Consider the following 6,000-nt stretch of genomic DNA (forward strand, 5'->3'; position numbering starts at 1 on the left):
ATTATTCTAAGCCTTGCCTGATATATTGCAAAAAGATCAGGCAGTAACCTGTTATTTTCTATGTAGCAGGTGTCCGTAATACAAAACATTTTTTTTAAATATCAACAATGCATCAGACGTATTTTTTGGCCATAAACGGTCTCATCGTAAAGAATATAATTGTATTTATTTATTTATTTCTTTGCGAAATTTTCATTTATTTTCCCTTACAAACTCAAAACTATTTGCCGTACACAATTTAATTTTATTTTGCTATACGCCGTACACGTCAGGTTCTATTCGCCGTACACAACGAAGTTTATATTTTAGCCAAACATTTGCATACTTACTTGATTTTTGGGCTGAAGCTTGCAAAAACCGAAAGTTTCTATAATTCTATTTGCACACCATTGAACGATTCGGCAATTTTATTTTTTTTCTCGGACAAAAGGAAAAAAGATGTCCCAATCAACTTAATTTTCGGTACCAGGTAGCTGATGATTGATCTATTTCAACACTCGAATGTATTAATAAAGAACTCCGACTACTTACGATATAAGTTTGATATGTCCACTATTAATTTGTCACACTTTTTTTTTTAAAACGTTCGCGATAAAATTGGTAAAACTTATTCTTTTCACGAGCACTACCTCTTGCGTGATGTTTACTTTCGCTTCGCTGGTTATCTATTTCCGGTGGTGATGAAAGACAGTGTTTTTGGTGTAACTGTTTTTCAGAAATGTTAACCTGTTTTGTAAAAAAGGATTATGTATGTTTGTTTTCCTTCAATGTGATACGAATAAGTATATATATATTGCTTAAACGAAACGTGATACATATTTATGGTAACATAACCGTTTCAATAACTGTATTATTTTTTAAATTTATTTCATCAAATTGTAATTTGCTTTTTTAACAGAATCGTTTCAAAAACTTTATTAAATTTACTTCATCTAATAGAGGTTATGAACGTTATAAAGAATATAAAGATATATAATATATATAACACGATTTTGAAACAGCCGTGCTATCCTAGTCGCTTAAATTGCGACTAACGATGGCCATTTGAAATATGAACATATTTATTCAAGAGTGGACGTAGTACTCCTCAGGGACCTCAGCACATGTTGGTAGTATGAGATGATTCAGGGCACGTAACCGTGATCTCTTGCAATATGTATGAATGCCGCACACACAACCTTCGTGAAAAGTTTTAATGACACTAAAACAACATCCGTTTCAAATGTTTACGTCGTTAAAATATAAAACCGCATCATTGTGAGTCCAGAAACTTTTCATATTAAGATGCAAACTTCTATGTACTCTCCGAACTGGAAAACAAACAAGCAGTAACATAATAAATGTGTTAACGAATGTCCACGCGGGTCTTATGTTTGTCAAATAATAAACCACCATCGCTTATTTTAGTAGTAGTTGTATATTTTATTAAAGTGACGCAAAGTAAATAAATAATCATTGGTATTTACAGCAATAATACGATCAATAGTATTATTAGCATATATATAAACCAAACATTGTACTACCCAGCCATATGAATGGCTTACGAGTCATTGAGTTGACATGTTATCAGTGTAGTCATAAAATCACATCAAAATAGTGCAGGAAAGATCACGATAATAAAAAGAGTTAAATCGTTTAAAGCATAAACATTGATAGTTAAGATCAATAACTTGTGTCAATAATTTACAAGTGGTCTTACAATCATAGTATTGCAAGTTCATATAGAAAGAACTAATAGTAGTTTCATAGGTAATATAATTTACATAATGGTTTGTTTTAGTTTATGTCGGATACATATAATGCTTCCGATCGTTTCATATAGCAATCTTGAATGAATAATGCAGACTTATAAATAAGTCTCTTATCAGTCAGCATACATGCTAGCCTCTCGTGATACTGGATGTTAGTCATGTTTGGTTTACTATTTGATACACAGTTATAAAATGAAAATATTAAACAATAAAAGAATGGACATTCAAATAAGAATTGGTATTCTGTTTCGACCTGATTTGGATCTTTACACAGCAGGCATTGCCAATCTTCGATTCTTGACGATGCTGCTTTCAGCAACGAGTCAAGGTTAACATACCATGAATAAATTCTTCACAATGGCAAGCTATGTAAAAGACCGAGTCAGTCCGATTGAGATAGAGCAGCTTTTCTAATCGGCATACCTCGCTGATTAGCATTGTTAATATATCCGCCAGATACTAAAACGCGGACCAGTCTGCGGACGATTTAGATTATGATTTATAATCTATATCGTCCTCAGATTTGTCCGCGTTTTAGTGCGACCCACATTCTTCAGCAGAGTTGTCGTTCGTGTTTAAAAACTTTCTTACAGCGTTCATCGGCTTTTTTGCTATTTAGAAACTGTCATTTAGGATATATGAGTTATTTACTAACTAAATCTCCGCTTATGTCAACGATGGATTGAATTTGAAGGACATATTCGATGTGAATGCAGGACTTAATTTTGGATCTGAAGACACAGCAAAATAGGTATTTTTAGTTTTCAATTTAAGTCACATTTTGATTTGGAAATTGTATTCGAGCATTTTGCGACTTATTCAATGACTTTGATATCCTATATCAACCTATCACATGGGATTTGCATATCACCAACTTCGATACCAAGCTGTCCTGAAAACATTGATTACAAAGTCTTTACTTTGTTCAAACTACTGTTTTTTTATTTCTTCTTTCTATTTTAGTATTTGACATCATTTTAAAGTCAAATGAACTGTGTCACAGTAAAAGAGACATTAAGGTGATTGTGGCCAGTTTGGATCTAGATCAGCCTGCAGTCGCTTAGAAAGTTGTTTGCTTAAAAGCGGTTTTCTGACAATTACAAATAGTTTAATTGGATACTGATTAGACTGTCCTTTCCCTGTAACCTGGCTCAAATAATAGTGTTGGCATTAATCAAATGATTTTATTTCGAACATTAATCAAGTGCTTTTTTTTCTGGTCCCTCGGGATCAATGACTCCAGCACTTTCGTGCTGAGAAGTGAATACTGCTTAAGGCGATTCCCGGGGGCGTGATCTTCCATTATCTCTCATGAACTGACTCAATAATGTCGTGTCTGCAATAATTGATTAAATTTTTGGTTTGGTTGCTCTGACCAGAGATCGAAAAATTTCACATTTCTTCCTAAAAGCCTAGTGGTAGAGTGTCGTCTTTGATTGCAGAAGGTTGTGCTGCGGTTTGATCCCCAGAAGTGAAAACAAGCCAACTTTGTTATCTAAAAAACTGCTCAACCTGATATACTAAGATAATGTGAATTTTCTATCACAATGACATGATGGTAATCAATTATATTATATAAAAACTCACAGCAGTAGTAAACAATGAGACAATAATTAATGAACGCATCTTGCATTTGTCTTTTACACTTCGAGTTTGACATGGCCTAGATTGAAATATGTGACTTGACTTTACCAGCAATCTTGTGACAGAGCTAAAGTGTAAATGTACCATTGAAGATCCCCTAAATCCAGATTTTCTAAGCCTATTATAGTGTGGAAAGTATTAAGGTTGTGACAAGTAAGCAAAAAGGGGTCATTACCGAGAGACCACACTAGTAACTGATCTATGACTGTTTTAAAACAAGATAAATCAGTGCCCGATTTAGATTTCATTACATAGGTCAATAAAAATTAATTTCAGAAGACTGGTAACAGTTCAATGTTAACCCTTACGAATCTTTAGGCCCTGCGGCAACTATTAGCGGCTCAGTTGCCGCAATGTTGCGGCTCAGTAGCAACTACTAGTTGCGGCTTTGTAGCCGCATGTTCGTTTTTCGTATAAAATTACCTTTCTGGCTACTAGTTGCGGCTCGGTTGCCGCTACTAGTTCTGGCTTTGTTGCGACTGCTAGTTCTTGTTCTGCTCTGGCTACTAATTGCGGCTCAGTTGCCGCTACTAGTTGCCGCTTTGTAGCAGCAAGGTTGTTTTTCGTATTCAAATGAGATTTCTGGCTACTAGTTGCGGCTCGGTTGCCGCTGCTAGTTTTGGCTCTGCTCTAGCCGCAAGATTTATGAAATAAATCGTCTGCTGTTCCAGAGTGTAACGATTGCAATCCTTGACAGCCATGAACATATATGAACCTACAATACCATATTATACAATGCAAACCAATGTATTTTCTACTAAAAAACTTCCTAAAATTCTATAGTTATAAATTGTTAATTATTTGAAGTAAAATGTAATTGGATTTAGTTTTGACTAGTTTATTAATTTTACAATAACATGCTGTCTGAAAGTTTTTTCATGATTTAGGACAAATGTTCAGAAAAAAATGACCATATAGGACACTAAGGGAAGTGGGGCAAATCTGTAAAATTAATCTTGCTCTGATACATGTAATTTTACTGCTTTTGTTTAAAAGCAACAACAATTGAAATGTAAAAATAAATTATCTTATAAAAAATAAGTATAGATACAAACCTTCAACACATGAATTAAAACATGATTTTAATTCAAAACCTTTGTTTTAGCCTAATCAAATGTTAAAGAAAAATTTCGGTGTTAAAACTTGACATCCTTTTTTTGGGGTATGAATAATCATATTTAAAATTTCAATAATTCAGGTTTTTATTTCCATATCCATGCTTTTTCATTAATATATACCAATTGAAACTGTATTAACCACCACAGCTTACTTACAATGACTTTAACTCTTTCCCAGTAACTTCTTTTTGTTTGTCAGATTCTTCAGCTATTTTGATTTTTATCTGATGACATCATCAGTGATGTCATGACATCATACAAAATATGATGTTATTCTACAATTGTACCTACCTTCTGGCTACTAAGAGCCACTAGTGGCTATTATAAGACTTTTGTGTTTTCAAGATTTATATTAAAGTATTGGTTGTGGCCACCATCTTGCTCATAATTGCACTTTTTTATATAAGAATATGTTCTGGCCAGCATCTGGCTACTATAAGCCGCTAGCGGCTACTTTGAGCCGCTAGTGGCTTTAAGAGCCGCTAGCGGCCACTACTAGCCATTGATTGCCACAAGGTAGCCGCTAGCGGCTACTATTGGCTACTTTCTGGCTTGTATTTGTGGCTTCAAAACAATGGCTGCGGCTTTGTAGCCGAAACATTGCCGCTACATAGCGGCAACCTTTTCATTTCTGTTAGGGTAATGTTACCAATGTGTCAGACCAGGGCCTTTATTTTGAAATCTAGGACATGCATGGTTAGATGATGTCAATAAAGATTTTTCAAACACATACAAATGTGGAAAGACTATACGAACAGAGCCGTACGGCTAGACTCTTGTCTACCCGTACGATGTCGTACAGTTAGCCTCTTGTCTAGCAGTACGGGACGTACGACTAGCCACTGCCAAATAAAATACACTTCAAAGTATATATTTGTACGTCAAAGTACAATTTGAACTTCAACGTACAAATTTTCTTAACAGCCGATCAAAACACTTTTCTCAAGAGCCGCTTTTTCTTCAGATTTCATAATAAATGTTTAAAATTTCTTTTTTAATTGAGGACAAAATAGATATAAATATCAAAATTGAAAAAAACAAACATTTTAAATAAGTTTTAAGTATTTAAAGGATTGAAATAAATTAAATACCCATTTGAAAAATATTCAAGGTAACCTTTTTAAAATTAAAATTATAAAGCATATTGTGAGTATTTATTGACCATACGGGGCGGAATATCACGGTCCAGTGCATTACTGTGTAGGAAATTCCCAACGGTAACCAAACGACTACGGCATTAAAAATGTATAATAAACTCTCTGGTTTGGTTGTATTTTGTGCTAACCATTATTTGCATAAGTCAGGGGTTAATTCCGTCACGCCATGTCAATAAATACACACACTATTTATGAGTTAACGGTCGATAGTCGCATAATTTGGTATAAATAATAATAATAATGTTCAATAAATACGCTCAATATCTATAAGTTAGCGGTCGATAGTCGCATAATTTGGTATAATTAACAATGGCAGTTTGTAAAACATGC

The sequence above is a fragment of the Dreissena polymorpha genome, chromosome 5 (assembly GCF_020536995.1).
Source record: "Dreissena polymorpha isolate Duluth1 chromosome 5, UMN_Dpol_1.0, whole genome shotgun sequence".
Classification (NCBI taxonomy): domain Eukaryota; kingdom Metazoa; phylum Mollusca; class Bivalvia; order Myida; family Dreissenidae; genus Dreissena; species Dreissena polymorpha.